General features: G+C 44.5%; 1 protein-coding gene across 1 annotated transcript in view; it reads right to left on the bottom strand.

Moving 5' to 3' along the window:
- Nucleotides 1–21,847, bottom strand: part of TRIQK (triple QxxK/R motif containing) — a 143,045-nt gene that overhangs the window by 89,536 nt on the left and 31,662 nt on the right. The window lies entirely within an intron of this gene.

Genomic DNA, 21,847 nt, shown 5'->3' with positions numbered 1-21,847 from the left:
TCGTCGCTTCTCTGACGTCATCAAGTGCTCGTGCACGGCTCGCGTGTCTGTGCACGCTTTTGCCGGCGTGCCGTGACGCGCACGCTCCCGAGCGGCCGCCTGCACTGTACCCTTTTACCGCAGTATCACAGATACACATGCGGTCAATATGAACCTCCTTCGGTTCGCAGCAGAATTACTGGGGTAGTTCACCGCCGCGTTCCATACGCTAGTGCGGTCAATTGAGCCTCCTCTGCTCGCAGCTATGGCTGCTCCCCCCTCCGCCTGTAGCGGGCTGCTGGGTACTTTACCGCAGCGTACCATACGCTTATGCGGTGAGTCTGGGCCTCCACGGCTCCCAGCTGCAGCTGCTGTGCGCCTTCGATCGGTCCCGGGCTTTGCACCTAAGCTTCCCCGCCCGCGGCTGCAGCTGTTCCCCCCCCCCAACAGGGGCTCCCCCGACTCTAAGGGGTCTCCGTCTCGCCACCCGTAGGGCGCATCGCGGAGCTTCAGGGCAGAGAGGCTGAGACCCTGGCTATCTGCACAAGGTGCAGTAGGTGAGCCCTGTTAGAAAATAAAAAATCCTACTCCTAGCTGTGAGGACAGGAAAAAGACTAAGGTGCAGGTAGAGGGAGGGGCCTTATATGGCATACCTGCAAAAGTCTACTTCCTGTCCTACCTAGAGTGAGAAGGGATTAACCCAATGGTGCCCACTGCCAGGGTGATCAGGAAAATGGCGTTATCGTGCCATATTATTTTGAAGTACAGAATGGTTCAGCAGTGTCAGTAATTATGAGGAAAAAAAACACGATTGGATTTTCTAAAAACGTATTTATCTCGTGTAGTGTAAAAAAAAAATCCTGTTGAAGTTTTAGCAGTCAAGCTACTGTAATGAGTAGAAAAAAATATGTTACCTGAAGTTGAATCAAAGTAGCAATCATCTCTGCTTTGCTTGTTGATTTAATAAAAATATATATTTTATTTTTAACAAAGAACACACAAGATGAAACCCGCTCTACCTACGATGACCAAAGGTCATGACACAGACAGGTGCACTAGGGCGGCAATAGTGAACAAAAGAAAGAGGATCCAGATGGAGCACCACAGGCACTGAATGGAGAAGATCCCTATAGCATGCACTCAATGTCTGTATGGGGGTAGTAACTTACATAAGGGTGTGACATACTCAAGTTGGCAAGTGATGGTCAGCCTTAGGGAGTGTGTTCTGTGGGAGGTATTTACTGTGTATTTCTAAGCTTGTTGTGTTTGTACCTATTGCATTGCTTAAAGACACCAGTGCTTGTACACCATGCAACCTGTAGCCTGCTGTTTATATATGTAGCCCTGCTTCCTATTGAATACAGTACGCTACCAATGCTGTGTAACCTGTTGGCTCACAGGGACTGAGCCTCTTCCACGGAGAGCCTCCACCTGCGATGGCTCCCAACAGAATGGAATTTGTTCCTCGCAGGACAATAATGTATTACACACACACACAGCATATAAAAGTAACCGATGACTTTACTAACACAACCATAACCTTGCATATAAATCAACAGGTGTCCCTCCCTTGAGGAGACACTATACTACTGCGTCTCGCAGGACGCCACCCCCTCACCGTGTCCAATTCCCACACTCAATATTGCCCCACCCCCCAAAGTGAGGTAGATGTGTGTGACTGCGCAGCCACTATGTTCGGATATGAATATATGTATACAGTTGGTGCACTTGATGAGATTACCTGCCGAGCGCTGCAGCGCTCGGGCCTGCCAAAGAACTTCACAAAGGATCTGACGATGAAGACACTCCAGGGATACCTTCCAGGGCGATCCCACCCAGTCGGCTGCTGCTGTGCTTGCAGAGGTCTGAGCCCAAACCTCTGTTATGATAGTGCAACAGTCTCTGAATGTCTCACTCTTCTGCTGGTACTAAGGGGCTGGGCCCTATCTGATGGCCAGTCCCTACTTCCGCTCCACTCTACGGGGACTCAGGGCCTAACTGGGCCGGGGTATAAGGCCTAGTGTAGGGGGCTACCGGCCTCCCTACATGCAGAGCTCCTTCCTCCTGCTTGGTTCTCCCCAGCGTGCTCCCCTGCGCAACCTCCTAACTCTTCCTCCTGATTTTCCGCTCGCCCTATAGGCTCCCTGGCATCACCTGGTCTCGCTCTGGCTGCTGGGACTCGTAGTCCCGTGCGCTCCACCCTATAGGAGCAGCTCCTCTTTCGCGGGCTTTCGCGACCTTCTCCTGCGCAAACTCTGTTCCCTCACCACCTCCACGGGCTCACCGCGCATGCGCGAACACCAACATGGCGACGCCCTAATAATCGGGTCACTGCGGAGCCTCCAATGTACCGAAGCACTCCCTGCGCACTGCAACCTTCCCTAGCCTCCCAGCATGCGGAGATAAGGGTAAGCCTGGGGGACCTGGCTACATATACCTAGGCACACTGCTCTAGGACACGTTGCAGACAAACCCTGCAAAAGTGGCTATAGAATTTGTGTACCCTGTCATGCGGAATATATAAAACACAATGAGGTATGTACTTAAATGATCGTTATATTAGCCTATAATATTATACACATATAGAAAATCAAATAAATTAAAAAATAAACAGAATTTCAAACCAAACGACGAAATGAATCAGTTAAGTCCAATGCCAGGCTATGACAGTAAATCCGGACTAGAGCAGACTGTGGCTTCAATGATGATGCCACATCAATCATACATAAAAGCAGAAAAAAAAAAAAAGAGAGAAGCACAAGCTCCATAGCGTGATACTGTATGGAAAAAACTAATGGTACACAATAAAACAAAAAGAAGGACTCTTGGACATGCACTCACAAGAGGATTGAATAAAACAGCATTTGTGAGATTAAATCTCAATAGGAGTGACGTCACTATCCATGGTGAACAGCAGTTCCAATCGCCAATAGAACAATAGTTCCCAGTCAAGTATGGTATGAATATGGAGCAGGTACAGATGCAGCGGCCATTATTTTAACAAATCCCGAATCCTTTTTCATATGCTCTGCTGTATTCCACGACGTATTCCCGCGTTCATGCCGCCTTCACACCGCCAGGCACCCGAACGGTTGATCTGTTTTAATTTAATGGTTTCGGATTTCTTTGGGTGCGATTCTTCGCGTATCCGCCAGGTGGCAGAAATTAATTAATTGTAATGTGTACAGTTCTGTCTGTGCTACTGTGTCAATTTGCAGGTGTTTAAAAACCAGATAAAAAACAAGTCTACAGTACCACAGTGGTCCATTGTGATTCGACCTTGAAGACGTTATCAAATTTAGGCGCTTCATAATAAAAACTTATAAAACTCAAAGTTGTGTGCTTTTTCTACATTCCTACAGTATCCTTGCACAATTGCTGACTGGACTGTACACAATGTGTACACTGTACATGTATAAAAAACCTGACTGTAGTTATGCATTTTTTATATTTTCTGCAATTAATGCTGCAGCAGATAACATGGCGACTGTAGCAGAAATATATGAACATTTCATTTCGAACTACGATTTTTACAAATTTTCACCTGACATTCATGTTTGGAAGCGTTCGAAGAGAAAAACCTTAAGTAGCGATCAGTCTTTTTTTCGCATTGCCCCTCCTGCCGGAGATACAAGAGGGTATTGGGGTGTGGTCCCTGATTTTGACAGTATGTTTGATCATGGCAACTTCAAAAGGAGAAAGGTCGGGTTTAATCCATATAAGATTCGTCAATCCCAATCCAGCAATGTAACAGCATTGGCAACAGCACCGGCTTACAATAACGGTCCGACCGTCAGTGAAAACCTGGTGAACAGGAATACCTGCAAAATGTACAGCCTGATTTCACGTGCAGGTACCAGCAAGCTTGCATGCACCAAAAAGATTTCCAGCTTCATCAGCTGTCAACTACAGGTGTAGCAGGTCAGCTATAACCTGTCAACTATAACGCAGACTACAGGAGTGACAGTGGCTCATCTCCACCCATTTGGCAAAGTTTATAATGAAGGTAAATACAATGTACAGTACAGTATTAAGTTTAAAGCTGCAGTTCAAGCTGCCGTTTAAAATTTTTTTTTTTTAAAACAATACATTACAGTATGTGCATCAATACAATATGCACACAGACAAGTGATTAGCTACAGTAAGCTGCAGATCTGTCCGTTCTCCTGTAATTAATCGCTTTGCTCAGGGTTAATTTAATTCTTGCACAATTATTTAAAATGTAGTCCTACAATATGATTGACTGAGCAGTTACTACAGTAGATACAATTGGTGGACAACTAGGGAGAGGGCGGGGCTCAAGAGCCAGAGCCTATCAGAAATTTGTTCTTATCGTACAGACGCACATGTACTGTAGGATATTGCTTGAACTGCTGCTTTAATTCCCAATGACGCGTAGTATTATTGGAGAAATCAAAAAAGAAACATATCTTGGATAGTAATCACATTTGTAATAAAGAAGCACCAAAGATGAATCAAGTAAACAGTGCAAAATGTATTACAAGATATAGCAGTCAATCGAACAAAGTCGTTCAAATATTAAATAAACATTGGAACGTGCTCTCCTGTGACCCACATTTGAAAGACCAGTTGACTAAATCTGCTCAAATTGTCTTCCGTAAAGGGAAAAATATTAAAAACACACTGGTACCGAGTAGATTGAGAAAACAAGAGAAACCAGGGCTACAACACAATATGCCCAGGGGCAACTTTCTGTGTGGTAGAACAAGATGTCTTATGCATAGGCACATTGTTTCGGGCAATTCTTTTACCTCTCACACAAGACTAACAGCAACAACAATTGTCTGACTACACATGTAGTTTATGAGTTATCGTGTCCCTTCCATATACAATATATAGGGCGCACTAAAAACGACCGCTTAATGTTCGGTTTCTGGAACATTGCCGAGCAATTACGAAAGGGAGTGCTCACACACAGTGTCCCAAGACACTTTGCCCAGGTCCATTACAAAGATCCATCTGGACTTCGGGTCATAGGTCTAGAATCCATCAATGCCTCCAAATTGGGAGGCGATAGGTTTAAAGCATTGTGTGTACACATATCCTTTTGGATTTACACTCTTGGTACGCTGGCCCCTCTTGGCCTAAATGAATGTATAGACACTAGCATATTGGTCTAGTGGATATACAATCATTAGCTAAGTTTATTATCTACTCCTTTCCCTCTCACTACATTCCCAATATTTGTTATATTTTTGGTCAAAGTTCATTCTGATTTCTCATTTTGCTACTTTCATTACATTGTTTTAAGTATGTTATACATTTTTTAGTATCTTTATCCAATTGATTATTTGGCAATTATGCCAATCTATATTCATTTGTGCTTTGAATTTTCAGTTTTCAGGTTGATTCCAGTTTGTAATTTAATATTTGTTTTATGTATTCCATCATGGTTTAACCAATATAAGTCATGCATTACTGTATTAATTAAATTGTCATTTTCTATTTTAATAAACTATGTTTCGAGTGCTTCGGGGCAAATTTATATATCTACACATATGCATATGTATTCCAGTTATAGATATTTCACCCCCTTTTTTGAGATGTATAATATAATATTGCCATTAGAAATCACTCTAAATATATCCATGCATTTTAACTCTGTCATTAGTGTTCATCTATGTTTTTTAGACACATAACCTAGACCCACTAGCGACAGGTAAGCCTCTCTAATGCCAGTATCAGGTGTAATTAATGCACCATCATTCGCCTCATTGGTATTGTTGTCATGTTGCTCAGCAACACTGGCTATTTAGGGGAGTCTCTGCCACTACGTGGCTTCCTCTGATGAAGTCACGGTAAGTGACGAAACGCGTCAGGACGTTACGTTGCACACGCTGATGGCACTACATGGCAGTCTGTTACGAGCCCACAAGGAAGCCCCTCATATCAAGGCAATATCCGGATAGACCCCTCACAGCAGGAAGCCCCTCCAACCCGGCACAGGTAGCTTCACAGCGGGAAGCAGGACGCCCCTCCAACCCGGCATAGGTAGTGCGTGGTGCAGAGTAACTCCATCAGGTTTGCATCCAAGCTTCCTGCGGCTGAACTCTGGTATCGAGTGTCTATTAGGACATCAGCTGTGTGTATACTTGCTCCATATTCATACCATACTTGACTGGGGACTAATCTATTGGCGATTGGAACTGCTGTTCACCATGGATAGTGACGTCACTGCTATTGAGATTTAATCTCACAAATGCTGTTTTATTCAATCCTCTTGTGAGTACATGTCCAGGAGTCCTTTTTTTATTTTGTACCATTATATTTTTCCATACAGTATGACAAGAGAGAGAGAGAGAGAGAGAGAGAGAGAGAGAGAGAGAGAGAGAGAGAGAGAGAGAGAGAGAGAGAGCCTTCTGTAGTGTTTGCGCTTGTCTGTCATTCAGTTTATATAATTGATGTCACTCTGTACTCCCACAGTGCCGCGCTGCAGAATATGTGGTCGCAAATACATTTGTAAATATTTACATATAAAAATGTGTGTGTATAATATATATATATATATATAGATATATATATATATATATATATATCTATATATATATATATATATATATACACACATACACACACGTACAGTAAACTAATCCAATGATCACAGCCTACACTGGCATGTTATGTTACTATTAACATTTGATTTTAGGGATAATTGCTGCTTTAGGTATATCTGTGTAATCTTCCAGAAATATGTGAAAAGTGTAATAACCCAAAATCAATGCAGACCACGAAATGACAGATTTTTGTCATATAAAATGTATTTGCATTATTTTGTTTTATTTTTAGTTACAATTTACAAGATTAGTTTAGCCGACACGCAGCCTAGGTAATTATCTGAGCAGTTTAGGTCCTGTCTTCACTCATTTTTCTTGCTTCGATGTCTCCTTTCCCTTGGGCACTGAAAGAAATCTGCTGGAAATTTTAATTCAATCTCTACTCCTTTGAAATTGCAAATATTATACTTTTGCAGAGCTGTGTTTCCAGAGACTTCTATCTTCATGATTGAGGTTAAACTCATAACACTTAATAAAAACTGCCCTAGCTTCTAACATTTTGTAGAGGAAGAAGAAAGTTCTCGTTACAGTTTTGTTCTACCAAAGTTAAGTTAACCTGTCCGTGGTTGAACAATTACTGTAGATAGTAAATCATGGTAACGTTGGCTGGCTGTTTAGACCTGACACATACAACAAGCTAATAAAATACAGCTGTATGATTTGAAGTATTTCCTTCCTGTGAAACTGATGCACAAAAAAAGTGTGTGTCAAACTAAATACCCCTTTTCAAAAGAACAAAGAGTTAAACTTTAGTTCCATTGTGCACAGAGCTAGCAGCTTTGAGACCCTTGTGCTCTTCTTGAAGCCAAAGGTGTACACAGTTATCTAAAGCAGGGGTGCGCAACAAGTTCCTTATCTTGTCTCTGTCGGCTTCTGGTGACGCGTCGCCATAGCCACACGGTATCAAATGACATTGTGAAGTGTGAAACGCCGGAAAGTAGTTAAGGGAGGGGGCGCATGCAGGGGGAGAGAGCAGGCAGGCGGGGCGCAGACGAAAACGTTTGCACACCAGTGGGCTAGAGGGCACAAACAGAACACAAGAGAAGAGAAGTGGTCTTCGGACTACTAGATGTTCTGACGATCAAACTATTAATCTGCTCAAAGCTGAATGAAAATGTATGATTATTTAAGACAGTTTTGTTCTTGCAGTTTTTACAATGAAAATGTGACAGTCTTATTGGCGAGCATTCTAGTTGTATTGCTTATGTATGTAGCACCCCTGGGGTATGTTAAATGTATTCCTAGTGAGTACTGGTTCCTACAAGGAGTTATGGGGTTACTTCCTTTACAAGCCCTAGTAAGTAACTTATTTGGAGTAAGCAATTTCATGTAGCCAATCTTACGTTGCAGGTTGCTTAGCTCAGTGACTAGTCGGTTACATCCTTCTAGACGGTACTGGAAAAATCAACCCTTTAGGGTAGGGGCATGCAAACTTATTATGCTGCGCCCCCCCTGCCTTGCTCCCTCTGTTCCTGCCCCCCCCCCCTTACCTTGCACTGGGTCGTGTGACATCACGTGACCCGCTACGTCAAATCCATGGTCACGCGTCCCGAAGCCGGCTGAATCTTGGTAAGTAGAGGGTGCAGAGGCCTCGCACAATCCCCCGGCATTTAATTGAAATGCTTCAGGGAAGAGCGCGGGACCTCTGCAACCACCCGCGCCCCCCCAAAAAATATCGTGCACCCCCCTGTTTGCGAACTGCTGCTTTAGGGGATGATTTAGTTAAAGTAAACCTTATTTTGTTTTGCCCAGAAATAGGGGTTGAACCAAGACTATAAATGTTTGGAACCTGGATATTTTCCTCAGATCCCAGGAGGAACAAGAGGAGGAGGTCTCTAGGGCTCTCCTAACCCTCTAAAAGGGTAGCATCTTTATTTGTTTTCTGAGTTAGGGTAAGTCTCCCAGCTTAGGGGCACTAGGGACAAAGCACTAGAAAGGAATCCTGCCACAGTAGGAGGAGGTTCTCACCGCATGGCTTATGAAGAAGACCTCGGTGGGAGTGCTGGGAATTGCAGGAAGAAAGGTTCCAGTTCTGTCCTTGGCAGTAGATATGATCTACCTATAAACCTCATGGTTGAGGAAACCTGAGTGCAAGTGTCTACATGTAAAAACTTAAATATATTTTTACATTTCCCTACAGTTACTACCCTTTGCAATATTTGACATTCAGATTGCTTTTAGGCCTTTTGTCACTACAGAATAATATCGTCCTAAGCCAAAACATCAACACATTAAGGTGCAATCCCCTATTAATTTATTCTCTTGTCAAAATTCAGGTTTACTTTCACTGCATTTCTAAAAAAAAAAAAAAAAAAAAAAAGATTAAAATGTATATGGGTGCCATATTACTTTTGTGCTCCAAATGGCAACCTCGAGGCAATGGAGTTACCGGTGGCAAAAGAGCAGGGGCATAATAAGGCTTGTTTTATAGTTGGAGCGCGAGAGTGCTACAGTGAACCCCATTGTGGCCCACGGTGACCCGTGGGGACCACCTGGAGGCCCACGGCACCTAGCGAGGACCACCCAGAGACCCCCAGACACCTGTGGGCACCCCCCTCTGGTGCACTGTGGGGCCTGCGGACACCCTTTGGGACCACCAGGGAGCCCTGGACTGGGGTATTAATCCTGTGTGTAAAATAATAAATCATGGTTTTATGGGGGGACACAGGGGGTGGGTGGGTTGTGTATTAGTGGGTGGGTAGTACAATACATATTGTAATGTAATCTGCTACATTACTGTGCCTTAACCCCTTCATTGCCTTAGCGGGCGTTGCATGGCCGCTAAGGTAATGAAGCTGCTTACGTTTTTATTTATAGTGTGTGTGAGCAAGGGGTCTCCTGAACTGAACAAAGTTGATTTCAGCCTCGAGGACCCCCTACGTTCCGAGATACAGGCCCCGGTATGGGGTGCCGGTATCCCTCTGCGTTGTTTACATCCCACGTGGATTTTAACATGGAGGAGATACCGGCACCCCATACCGGGGCCTGTAACTTGGGAAGTAAGGGGTCCCTGAGGCTGAAATCAACTTTGTTCAGCTCAGAAGATCCCCTGCTCAAACACACTATGAATAAAAATAAAATGTAAGCAGCTTTATTACCTTAGCAGCTATCCGATAAGGTAATGATTTTTTATTGGGGGGCGGGGGGTGTTTGATACTAGTGTGAGGGAGCAGGGGGTCTCCTGAGTTGAACAAACAGGATACAGGCCCCGGTATCCCCTCTGCTTTGTTTACATCCCACGGTCACATGACCCACAGAATTTTAACATGGGGATACCGGCACCTGAATCTCGGGAAGTAGGTTGTCCCCGGACCTGAAATCAATGCTGTTCAGCTCTGGAGACCCCTGCTACATTACTGTAATGTTAGAATTTTAATAAAACCCCATGATCGTCTGTGAGAGGCGCGCAGTGAGAGTGACTGATTCAGTCTCTCTCTTATTGTGCGTCTATTACAGGCAGGCAGACCCCGGTAGGATTCACACAGCAGGGACCCCTGCTGTGTTACTCCAGCGGGCCATTAGTCTGAAACTGACCATCTCAAGTCCACCACGCGACGCAACGCAGGATGTACCCAGGTATTCCTTAAAATAACAGCTGCTGCATCTGTAGTAGCATAGTGCCATTGTTATGGCTGTGTAGATTTCCTGCTTCTTTCTACCATGTTGCTTACATATACTGTACATAGAATCTTTTAGTTTTATTGCATATGTAGCCTAGCACTTTGCTATCTGTATATATCTCGATGATGTCGGGTTTACTGTCCATTTCATTTACTGTGAACTCTGCTAGCTCTACTGCTAACAACGCTCCACACAGCTCAAGCCTTGGTATAGTGTGGTCAGGTTGTGGTGCAAACATAGCTTTGCCAAGGTTGAACATAATATGGTGTTCTCCACTAGCATTTATGACCTTTAAGTAAGCCACTGCTGCTATGGCTTTCGTAGAGGCATCTGAGAAAATACAAATGTCCTTGTTTCGTACACTGGTAAGGGATATGGGTGAATAGATGCGTGGGATCTGCTATTGCTCAAGGGTCTTCAAGGAATCCTTACACACCGCCCACTCATTGCTTTTCTGCAGATAATGGAGTATCCCAGTCCGTTGTGTCTGCAGACCACTTTTTTTGTTTTTCTTTGATGGATACCTGGAATGTGAATATGTCCGCTTTAAGATCCCAGCTCAATTCAAGACTCCACTGTATAGGTGGCGTATCGACCCCAAGATCTAAATCTTTCAGATCATTAGCATGATCGTCTGAATCAAACGCATTCATCACTAAGGTGCTATTAGAGGCTATTTTGTGGAGCTTCAGCTTGACATTTGCTATCATCTTTTGTGCTCTTTTGAGTAAGTCGATAGCTTCCTACTCTGTAGGGACTGATTTGAGCCCATCGTCTACATGGAGATCTCTTTCGATGAACTTCTTAGCGTCTTATGCTTTTTCCCCTTCGTAGAAGGTGATGGACTATTACCGAAGACATGCATGTTTATTCTGTACTCCATGATTTTGTAATCGGCATCATTATTACGGTACCACAGGAACCTAGATGGTTTCTGGTGTCTTCTCGAACAAGGAAATAGTGAAACATCTGTTGAATGTTGGCTGTTATGGCAATAGGCTCCTTTCCGAAAGCGGATTAACACTCCTAGAAGACTATTCGTTAAGTCTGGTTCTGTAAGGAGAGCATTGTTTAAGGAGACACACAGGAATTGAGCATTTGAATCAAATACTACCCAAATTTGACCAGGTTTCTGGGGCTGGTGAACGCCAAATGTTGGAAGGTACCAACCTTCTTCACCTACCTTCAATGGAGGAGCAGGTTTGGCATGACCACTGTTGAAGATCTTCTCAATGAAGGCCACAAAGTGACGCTTTGTCTCTGGCTTCTTTTCCAAGTTGTGACGTACTGTGGCGAAGCAAGTCTTGAGAGGGACTGTTCTCTGTTGTTCTGGGTGAACGAAATAGAAGCGGAGCCATCCAACTGTTTGATTCATCTTTATAGAGTTCTTTATCCATCATCCTCAGGAAATCTTTGTCTTCCATTGATAGCCCTAGTTTACCATCGTCTTTTTGTCATCTGGAACGCTGTACATCATAGGCTTCTCTGCCTATAGGCTTCACCACATTTCTCTGATGTAAAGATACCGTAAGTTTCAGTGATGTGCCTTGGTTTCTCTTTGTTGGCAAGCCTTTCTTTTACATTGAAGTGGTTAAGACATGGTTTGAAGAGAGATGTGTGTCCATTCTCCAATATGTTTGTTCTAAGGGCATCAACATTGTCTGGTTTGTGCACTTTGTCGATGCATACTTTGCGCTCTATTACCCATCCCAGGTCAAGTCTTTGGGCATATGGGGAATTATAGGATCCATTGCACTGTTCGTGGACTTTGTGTACCCTCAAGATGCGGATGCCGAGCAATAGTAAGATCTGGGTGTCATGTTCCAATGGTGGGATACAATCAGCCATTCCCCTGAGGTGAGGTTGATGACTTTTCTTCACACAATGGAGGATCGCGGACTTCTGTGTATCATGCTGTTCTTCAGCGGGAGGGGTTAACCCATTAATTACCTTAGCAGGTGTAATTAAGGGGTTACTAATCCTAACCACCCACCCTGGGGCAGCTACAGTACACCCTTCACCTACCCCAACCAGTAAGGTAATTCCCCCCTGCTCTGCACTTGGCAGTGATCAATCCGCACATGGTCCGCGGTTCACCCGCTCAAGTACGGGGCAGGGCAACAACGAATCTGACTGCATCTGTAACTCAGGTTTTGGGACAGCAACTCAAATCCTTCTATTACTATAGCAGGTAATATTGACTTCGTTGGAGTCCAAAACTGGGTAATAGTGATGGTCACCAAATACTTTGCATTGATTTACAGATTCGCTAGCATTAAAAATTGAATATACTATTCTGTCTAAAATCTAAGGCCATGTTTATATAGCCGTGTAGACTTTGCTGGTCCATATTTGCTGTGTTTTTTGCACTGGAGACCTTGTTTGTCAAAACTATTATCTGATTTGGCTTATCGTTTCCACTTCATATTGCAAAACACCATGTTTTCCTGGAACAACTTTTTTTTTGGCTTTGTACTCTAGAAGCCAAGCACGGCTGTGGTATTTACATTGGGGGAAAAAAATAGCTTGTAAAATAGACCACAACATTTTTCTTTGAAATGTCTTGCTGGCCCCACTGGCAACAAAAGGGTTAATACGGTTTTCGACAATAGCCATCAAATTCAGCATTGAGGAGAAATAAGTGGGAATTGGAAAACTACGTTTTTCAATTCCTTAAAATGTTTTTTTTTTTTTTTTTTAAAGATACATTTTAGTTGTATGTATATATATAATAGAAATTTAGCTAAGAGAAAGCCTTAGTCGAAGTACCCCCTTACGTTCTGTTTCACAATGCCCCAATTAAAAGCCACATGCCTGAAGGGAAATGGTATTGGGGTTACGCGTTTCACTTTGCTGTGAAGTGCTTTACATAGTAATCTGGCCTTGTTTGTACCTACAATAAACTGTAGCATCTACATATCTATACAAACATTGTATGCATGTGGCTATAAATACGACTGATACTTTCTGCTGCACTTCCAATAGTTAGATTAATAATAATTTCTTCTGATTTTGGGCTGCTGATTCGTTCATCAATATGTTATATCTCCCAGAGGTTTTAGCTCCCCCTCAACCTAAAGGACATTGATGTCTATTGCCCCGGGCATAATCTCTACATAGAAATGCTATTTTAGCATGCCAGCTGAGCCCTTGTCTTTTGCAGAGGTAACGTGTGCAGTCTCTAGGGTGAGATTAATTAGTGCTTCTCAAGGATCACATCCTCATCACAACTGTTGGTTATGTGTGCAGCTGCAGAATTGGAAATGAAAATCATCAACCCAGTGGCACAAAAGCTATATGCGAAAATCCCAGGGCTTCAATTTAGACCAATCCAACTTTGTGTAGGCTATAAGAACCTATTAAAATGAGTCTAAAAAGTACAGTATATTGTCTGGTGATAATATGGCGGAAACCGCTCATAAGGATACAAAAAGTTACAAAATAGATGACAAAAATCGTCCAAGCAAAAAGTTAAAAACAGCAATTCCCCTATTATAATTAGATACAGAGCAATGCTCCAGCCTTCCATTTTACAGAACGTTATTGTTTTGATCTGTAACGAGCAAGTACATAGGCCGATGCAGCAGAAATTCTTCCAATGCCCCTCTTTTATAAATCTGTTCCTATACACTCAACTACAATGAGACCAAGGTTAAATATGTTTAAACCTTGTCAGTATTGAAAGGACCAGCATCATAGAGGTGAGCAATGCGTAATTACCCTCACTGTAACTGAATAAATAAACCTTGAACATTCTTTATTAATTCAATGTAACATACTATTGGAAGTATGTTTTCGGTATAAAATTGCTACAAATCCAATTTCCCATTAAAATAAAACCGGTGAATGTGCCTGTAATTTAGCTTGTACAAATGCGATTTTGACGTAAAACAACTTAGTGATAAAATATTCTATTGGTTTACCGTGGTTTTACACAACATTAAAATAGTTTGGTGGTTCTCATTTACAGATGTCAGCAAAACAATACACATTTATCATATACTGTACAATAATTCAACTGCACTTGGAAAGGACATACAGCTGCTCTCTGTTGCTTCTCAAAGTAGGTTACGGGAAATACTGTACTTGGCATATACAAACCATCTATGGTAAGGAAGTAAGGCTAGAGTCTAAATAGTACATGTTTTCAGTGTATATTAGGCTTGAACCTTTGGTATAGTTCTTCATATATGGCTATGTTTAAGTGATACACCTGACTTCAGATCATAATTTCCATGGGCACATGTAAACATCTATAAAATAAGACCAAACATTACTTATGGAATCTAAAACCACCTAGTCTCATTTGAGGTTAAGTTAGACATCCAGAATAAGGTATTTACTCGAAACACACAAATGCATTTGAAATACACAGTTATAATTATATCCTGTAAAAAGATTTGAATATATAGTGTGTATTTAAAACAAAAAACATCTAGGTTAGAAAATCGAAACTTGTACAGTCACAGGCATTTTACAGTATGACCCAGTCTCTTATGTATTTGGCACACAAAAATCATGTCCTGCTTATATTATTGAAACAGTGTCTTGTATATAATTATATTTCTGCATTACCATTTCAGTTAATTGTTGGAAAATAGTAGCACGTGTGTTGTTCCTCTTTTTTCCATAAATCAAAGAGGGTATATAATAGCCCTCAGTATAGTTGTATACGTGGATCTAAGTTTATATTAGCAAATAAAGATTTCGGGTAGACTAGCTTACTGTATGCATAACAAAATGCATTAGCGCATGTCTGAAAAGATGTAATAAATAAGGATAAACAATACAAAGAAGTGAAATTTGCAGATCTTACCAAAACAACTGTGTCTTGAGGGACAGGCCTCACATTGCAAATAAAATACATCAGTATGCTTCGCATTCTTCTAAATGTACTGTATATTTTAACTGATTTTGTCATTTCAAAACATGCCTTAAAAGGAGCATAAAATATGTTTTTCCTTTTCTTCATTATAAGGCTTTCATTGTTTGGCTGTAATTCTTCACTGCTAAAATGAAATACGCAGAATTTTTCCTTGGTAATGTATAATATATCCAAATTCTTCAACAGATACTATATAGATGATATTTTAAACCTTCCGTATAAATATAACCCCTCCAGTCCTGGAGGAGGACTGCAACACGCTGTAAAGCTAATTTTCAAAGAAAAGGCGGGTCACATTTGTGTTTTTGTGAAATGCGAATTGCAATTGTAGCCCTGTTTCCCCCTGGGTACAGTATGACTACCAATGCTGTGTAACCTGTTGGCTCGCAGGGCCTGAGCCTCTGCCACGGAGAGCCTGGGGCAATATATATATATGGATTATCTCTTACCAGATTCAGCGCCTCCACCTGCGATGGCTCCCAGTAGAGCGGGAGTTGTTTCTCGCAGGACAATAACACAATACTACTCACACAGTATGTAAAAGAAACAGCAACTTTACTAGCGGTGACCATAACCTTGTATGTAGCATAACCTTTCAGTAATCTTCCTTGAGGAGACAATTAGACAACGCGTCTCGCAGGACGCGACCCTCCACCGTGTTCCCCACACCGTGTCCAATGCCCCACACCGCAATTCCCAAATGTGTGTGCGTGACTGCACAGCTACTTAGATGAGCAATGTTACAGTTGGTGCCCTTAGTAGATATTACCTGCCGAGAGCTCCTGCGCTCGGGCCCGCAAACAATCTTCGCAAAGGATCCGATGACACGGAGCCATCTGCGATGTCCTCCGGGGCGATCCCACCCGGATGGCTGATAATGTCTCTGAAGAGGTCTGGTCCCAAACCTCTAATATAACTCTGCAGCGACCTCTGTGTCCCTAACTTGACACACTAATGGGGCAGGTTCCTATTTTAGGGCCTGTCCCTGCATTGACTACAAGCTGACTGGAACTCAGGGGCCTATCTAGGCCAAGGGGTATTCTCGCCTAGTGTAGAGGCTACTTGCCTCTCTACACATAGAGCTCCTACCTCTTCCCCTTCCTGGTCTTCTCTCCTAACGTGCTCCCCTGCGCCACCTCCTATCCTCTTCCTGCTGAGTTCCTGTCACCCCACTTGGCTCCCTGGCGTCACCTGGTCTGGCTGAGGCTCATGGGACTTGCTGTCCCCTGCTCTAGGCCCCCTCTGTGCTTCGCGCGCTACCGCAGCCACTCCCTGCACATGCACAAACTCTCTTCTAGCGCCGTCGCCTACGGGACTCACTGAGCATGCGTGTATACCAAAATGGCGGCGCCCTGAATGCTTGGGCCACCGCAGAGCCTCTTGTGCACCGGAGCGCTCCTTGCAACATTCCCTGACTCTCCCACTACAGCGGAGGTGAGGGTAAACCTGGGGGACCTGGCTACACAAGTATTTTGCATGAACATTAATCAGCAATTTAGGTAACTTTACTAATCTTACTGTGTACATTTTTTTTAAATAGTTTGTCATTTACACCATTAAATGTACAAACTCCTTGATACATGTAGCCATATCTGGTTTTGGCTAACAGTCTGCCCTCCCTGACATTCAAGCCCTGGTAACAGAGCAGGCAGTGTCAGGACCAATCCTGGGTTTTCCCCCACCTTCCTTGAGTGATAGGGGAGGAGGTGGGCCTTTCCTGATGTCCCAACTACCACCGGCGGATGACACAGCATCCTGTGAACCAGCAGGTAGCCAGCACCATACACCCTGTAATAGGCAGTTTTCCCAGAGGGTAGGGGAAGCACTGCTACATTTGGAGGCACTGTTGAGATACTCAACAGGACAGGCTTTCAGCGAAGCAGAACGGAAGGAACAGAAGTATGCTTCAAATGTGAGAACTACGGTAGGATGGGCGGCTAGGTGTAACTCTAGGGGACTCCTGCATATCAGAACAGGGGCCCAACTTCCCCGCCAGAGAGCTAAAGCCTATGCGAACCTAAAGGGCAAATTGTGCTGAAACAGATGGCTATTGTTGTGTTCTAAGTCATTCTGAGGACTTATAGGTGTAGGACGTGTGGAGGGGGTGTTTTGGTTGCCAGGGGCCCAGAAACCTAGGAAAAGGACTGCAATGTGAGGGCCATAACGGTGTGGCGTTAAAGTACTGTTAGGTAGTGGCTGAGGAGGGGTTCTCAAGTCACGGGTGCCAGGAACCTCTGCTGGAGGAACTACCACTTTACTACTAGCAGCTGAGGCACAAGGAGCCACAGAGTATTCACATTTGGACTGTTATCGTGTGCAGCATACTGGAGGGAGTTTTGCCTAGCCTGGGGTATATACTCAGCTACCATGTGTTGCAGCAGCTCAAGGAGAGAGGGTTCCCGCCAAAATCGCGGAGGAATGCATACTTATGCACTTTATTTGGCCCAAAATGGTGGTTCCCTTGCAAGGGGATTGACCGGACAGATTTTGCCATCTAAAATGGTGGCTCCTGCCGCAAACGGGTGCCGTGTGTGTTTTCTGCAAAACTTTAAAGCCTATTTCTGCAAAGATCTGCAAGGGCTCGGTGCGAAAGCTGGAGCCGCGCCCACCAGCTGTGATTGGCTCGGCGCGAAGCCAAAGTCACGCCATACTACAGTTTGCCCCTGCTCTTGACTCCACCAGAGGGAGGGGACATTGTAAACACCAAATCAGCAGACACTGCCTATACTGAGGGAGGAGCCGGATATGAGCTGCCGCATCCTCAGTTCTTCGGAGCCAGCTAGCAGAGCAGAGCTAGAACCAGTGTGCTGCTAGTGAACTTTGCTGCCCAGTTTACCATCGCTGTGTCTGAGTGCAAGGTGAACAAATACCAGCTACCAGAAGGCTTGCTGGTGGTAGAGGTGGATGGCAAGTATTTCATAAAATGCGTCTTCCTGCAATGTGACTTCCACGGTGGAGACACAAGCCCGACTGCCACATGTCCACAGTGTGGAGCTCTATAGCGGCCTGCGGTGTTGCTGCCAGCAGCACCAACGAAGCAAGATGCCGCGGCCTACACGCAGAGCAGTGCGGCTCTGACAGAGCTTGGACATGGATGCTCCAGAGGGCCCGTGTGTCCCAATTCCAAACCTGGAACCAAAGCAACCAGAACAACCGGGTAAAGCAACCAGAACAACCAAGTCTGGGGCGCTTCCACTAGTGGCGCAGGAGCGGGACCGCTTCCTGCCAATCGCCACCGGTGAATATGAGGTGCCCCGATGCTGTTCCCCTGCGGAGATGTCCCTACCCTCCTCATCAGACGACGACAGCAGCGGACGATAATTCATGGCCGGCGTATCACCCCAGCGAACCTGTGGAGGAACAACCTACCAGCGGAGCTGATTGGCAGCGGAGTTCCGGCCTGACGACAGCACGGCGAGTGCTGGTGAACCTTGAGCAGCGGAGGAGTGCCACACCCGTGGCGGTTCCCAGCATGGCGATGGAAGTGCCTGCAGCCGATACGGAGGTTCACGTAATCATCTCGAGTCAGCGGAGCATGAGCATCCAGGCAATCCAGGCCCCCGCAATCCAGGCTCCCGTGGAGGCATCCGGAAAGGAGGTACCATCCGGTACTTTGTCGAACGCAGAGGCCAGCAACACCCTTCAGGGCAACCAGATATCGACACACTTCCATCTGTATCCTGATACCGTGAGACCAGGCAATGATGCTGTCATCCTTGAGGGGACCACCGGGTCGGACAAGGAACTGCCCAGACCCGCTCCGGTGAGTACCGCCTTAACCGAAGCAAACGTGCAGATATTTTGCCCAAGTTACGGGTAAGGGCTGTCGGGTTCATACAGACCAGAGCACCGCCCAGGTGCATGCCGTAGCAGGCTGGGGTAGGGTCAAAACCCATAACTTGCCCCGAGACATTGTACAGCCTACTACCTCGGCCCTTGCCACTCGGGCCTCTCCCCAGATTGTTGTGGGGCTCAAGAACACTGCTCCTTGGGTCCAGGCCCGCAAAAAGTTTAACAAACCCTGTCAGGTTTTCCAGTTAACCAAACAGGTGTCAATAAATCTTATTTATCATGGTAGTAAATCAGCTAGATGAAAAGTTTATAAATCTTTGGTTAACATTTCACAAATATTAAAAAAATAACACAAAAAATATTTTACAGTAAAAGTTACAAGCAAGCTTGTGTGTGTACTTCAAAAAACTGAAAACTTTGCACGATGGGCTCTTGTAAGACTGATTTTCTGAGTAAGTATTGAGGTTGAGAGCAGTGGTCAAAAAGGCCATCAAAAGAGATACAAGCATTTAGAAAATCTATATTTACCCAATATCAGTGCTCTTGACAGTGCACAATGAACACTGCTGTAAGCTAATCAGGTGACTATTGTAGATGATGTTTCAGCTAGACTGTTAGTTTTATTTGCTCCTGTAAACTGGTTCCTTTATCGGTATAGCAAACACATAATGGATATTACAGCCACTCAAAAAGAAATCAATATAGGTGAGACACACTGGAAATGTATTAGGCCATTGTATCCAACCAGTCAACCGTCTGCAGGCTTGTCATCAGAAACATCACTAATGACTATCCCTAAGCAGAAAGAATGTGTGTGCGCGCATACACACAAACACACAGTTACCGTTTATTTCATTGATCTGTTTTGTGCCTGTAATAACACCCTTACATTGTAATTTGTTTTCCAATATTTAATAACACTGAGAATTCTTGATAATGGTATCTGCACTGATACTGAATAAACTCACTTATTGCTGTGCTAGATGTGGGGACAGTCGTCCTCTTAATCAATAGGGTAAGGCTCACTGTATACTTGAAATAAATTGAGCACAATTCACTAAATAGCACCAGCCGTTAGAGTGCGTTAATATTCATAGGGATAGTCATTAAAAAAAAGTTCATGTTTTGTAAATAACAGAGTCATGAGGTCTATGGGTATTTTGGAGGGGTTTGTAGGTCCTAGAAGTAGAAAGTTTAATTTACTGGGAGTTATTCATTAAAATGTGTGCGTTTCCGTGCGGTAGTGTTCGATCAGCACTACTGAATTTCAATGAATACGTGGCACTAGAATGTCAATAGAGTAGTTTATGATACATTATCTTATACTATATTAGTGAAAGCACTGTATGCCTGTCTGGATGTCCGGTGTCCCTAGGGGAAATCTCATTGGTCCCTTGGCCCGCCCGCCCCCGCACACCTCTCATTGGCCTGAGGCGGAGTGACGGGCCAAAAGACACACAGGGACACACACACAGGGACACACACACAGGGACACACACACAGGGACACACACACAGGGACACACACACAGGGACACACACACAGGGACACACACACAGGGACACACACACAGGGACACACACACAGGGACACACACACAGGGACACACACACGCCCGTCACTCTCCCCCGTCAGCGGAAATAATTTGGCACGGTGGGTCCCTTACCCGGTGGATGCCGACTGGGGGTGGGGGGGGGGGGGGGGGCGATCACCATGCGCTTGCTGGTTGCGAGCCGCCCCCGTCCTAATCCAACACCGACTGACGCGCGCGCACACCCACCGAATGACGCGCGCGCACACCCACCTGGAAAGGGGTCGGGGGACCCGACTGGTAAATGGGGGGAGGGACCGGACCTGTAAAGGGGGGGGGAGCTGGATTGATAGGAACGGGGGACAAACAGACAGGGGGGTGACAGGGGAAGAGAGAGAGAGATGGGGGGAGACAGGGAAAGAGAGAGAGGAGAGCAGGAACATTACATCCCGGGCAACGCCGGGTCTCTCAGCTAGTAATGTATATTTGGTTAAGGGTGGATCATCATTAGCTTAAAGCACACCACAAAAAGAAAGTCTTGATCAACAATTTACGTACACAAACACAAACACAAACACACACACTTTACAGGCCAAGATTTAAAAAAAAAAAAAATTGAAACACTCCAAGGCATTTAGTTACTGTGGAGACACTGGAAGTTTAAACAATGATTTTTAAAGCAGCCACCGCTCCAATTCCCACCAAAGCTTTTTGCCCACCCCCCACCCCCACCCCCCAAGCATAACCTGCTCCTTTTTTTAAATGTAACAAGTGGTTTAAAAACATTATTTTAATCTCTAGCAGTCTTCTTCAGTTTAAAGCTCTGTCACATGGCCCAATAGAAAGCTGCACTAGGTGACATCACAGCTTCCTATTGGCCTGCAGCGGCCGGAAGCTTTGAAAAATCGGGCATAATGTGAACCCTAGAGTGGCTACCAGCACCCACTATGGAGGCAAGTACCTCTCGAATAGGGGGTCCCCGAAGCTGAAATGAACAGGGTTCCGCTCCAGAGACCCCCTTGCTTCCATGCAGTATAAAAAGAAAAAATGAAAAAGAAAATGATAAAATAAAACGGCATGGGTAGCCTCTTTAAGACTGCTCACTGCCCTGGGCAGAGCGCCATTCTAACATCCCAGACACTTAATATTTAAAATGCTTATATCTCTTGAACGAAGCAGTAGCTTTAAAAAAATACAAAGAGCAACAAGAGATCTCTTAAAGTAAGTAAAAATAAAGTGCACAAAATAGTGAACAGTGGGACAACGGTTTTAAAATACAGATGTAGCAGGCGTTACAGCATCCCGTCCCTTTTTAACGCATGCCTAATTGAAATACAATGGTGTCTGCTCCTGCTGGCGTGTTGTTTGTCCCTGCCCTGCTACAACGCTGCAGCAGGAGTACATCCGTACTTACGGCTGTCTGAGTCTTTCGTTTTTAAATGTGGAAACCACAGTTGTTACATA

This window comes from Ascaphus truei, chromosome 2 (genome assembly GCF_040206685.1).
Source record: "Ascaphus truei isolate aAscTru1 chromosome 2, aAscTru1.hap1, whole genome shotgun sequence".
Lineage (NCBI taxonomy): Eukaryota > Metazoa > Chordata > Amphibia > Anura > Ascaphidae > Ascaphus > Ascaphus truei.
This window is presented reverse-complemented; position numbering and strand designations above follow the sequence as displayed.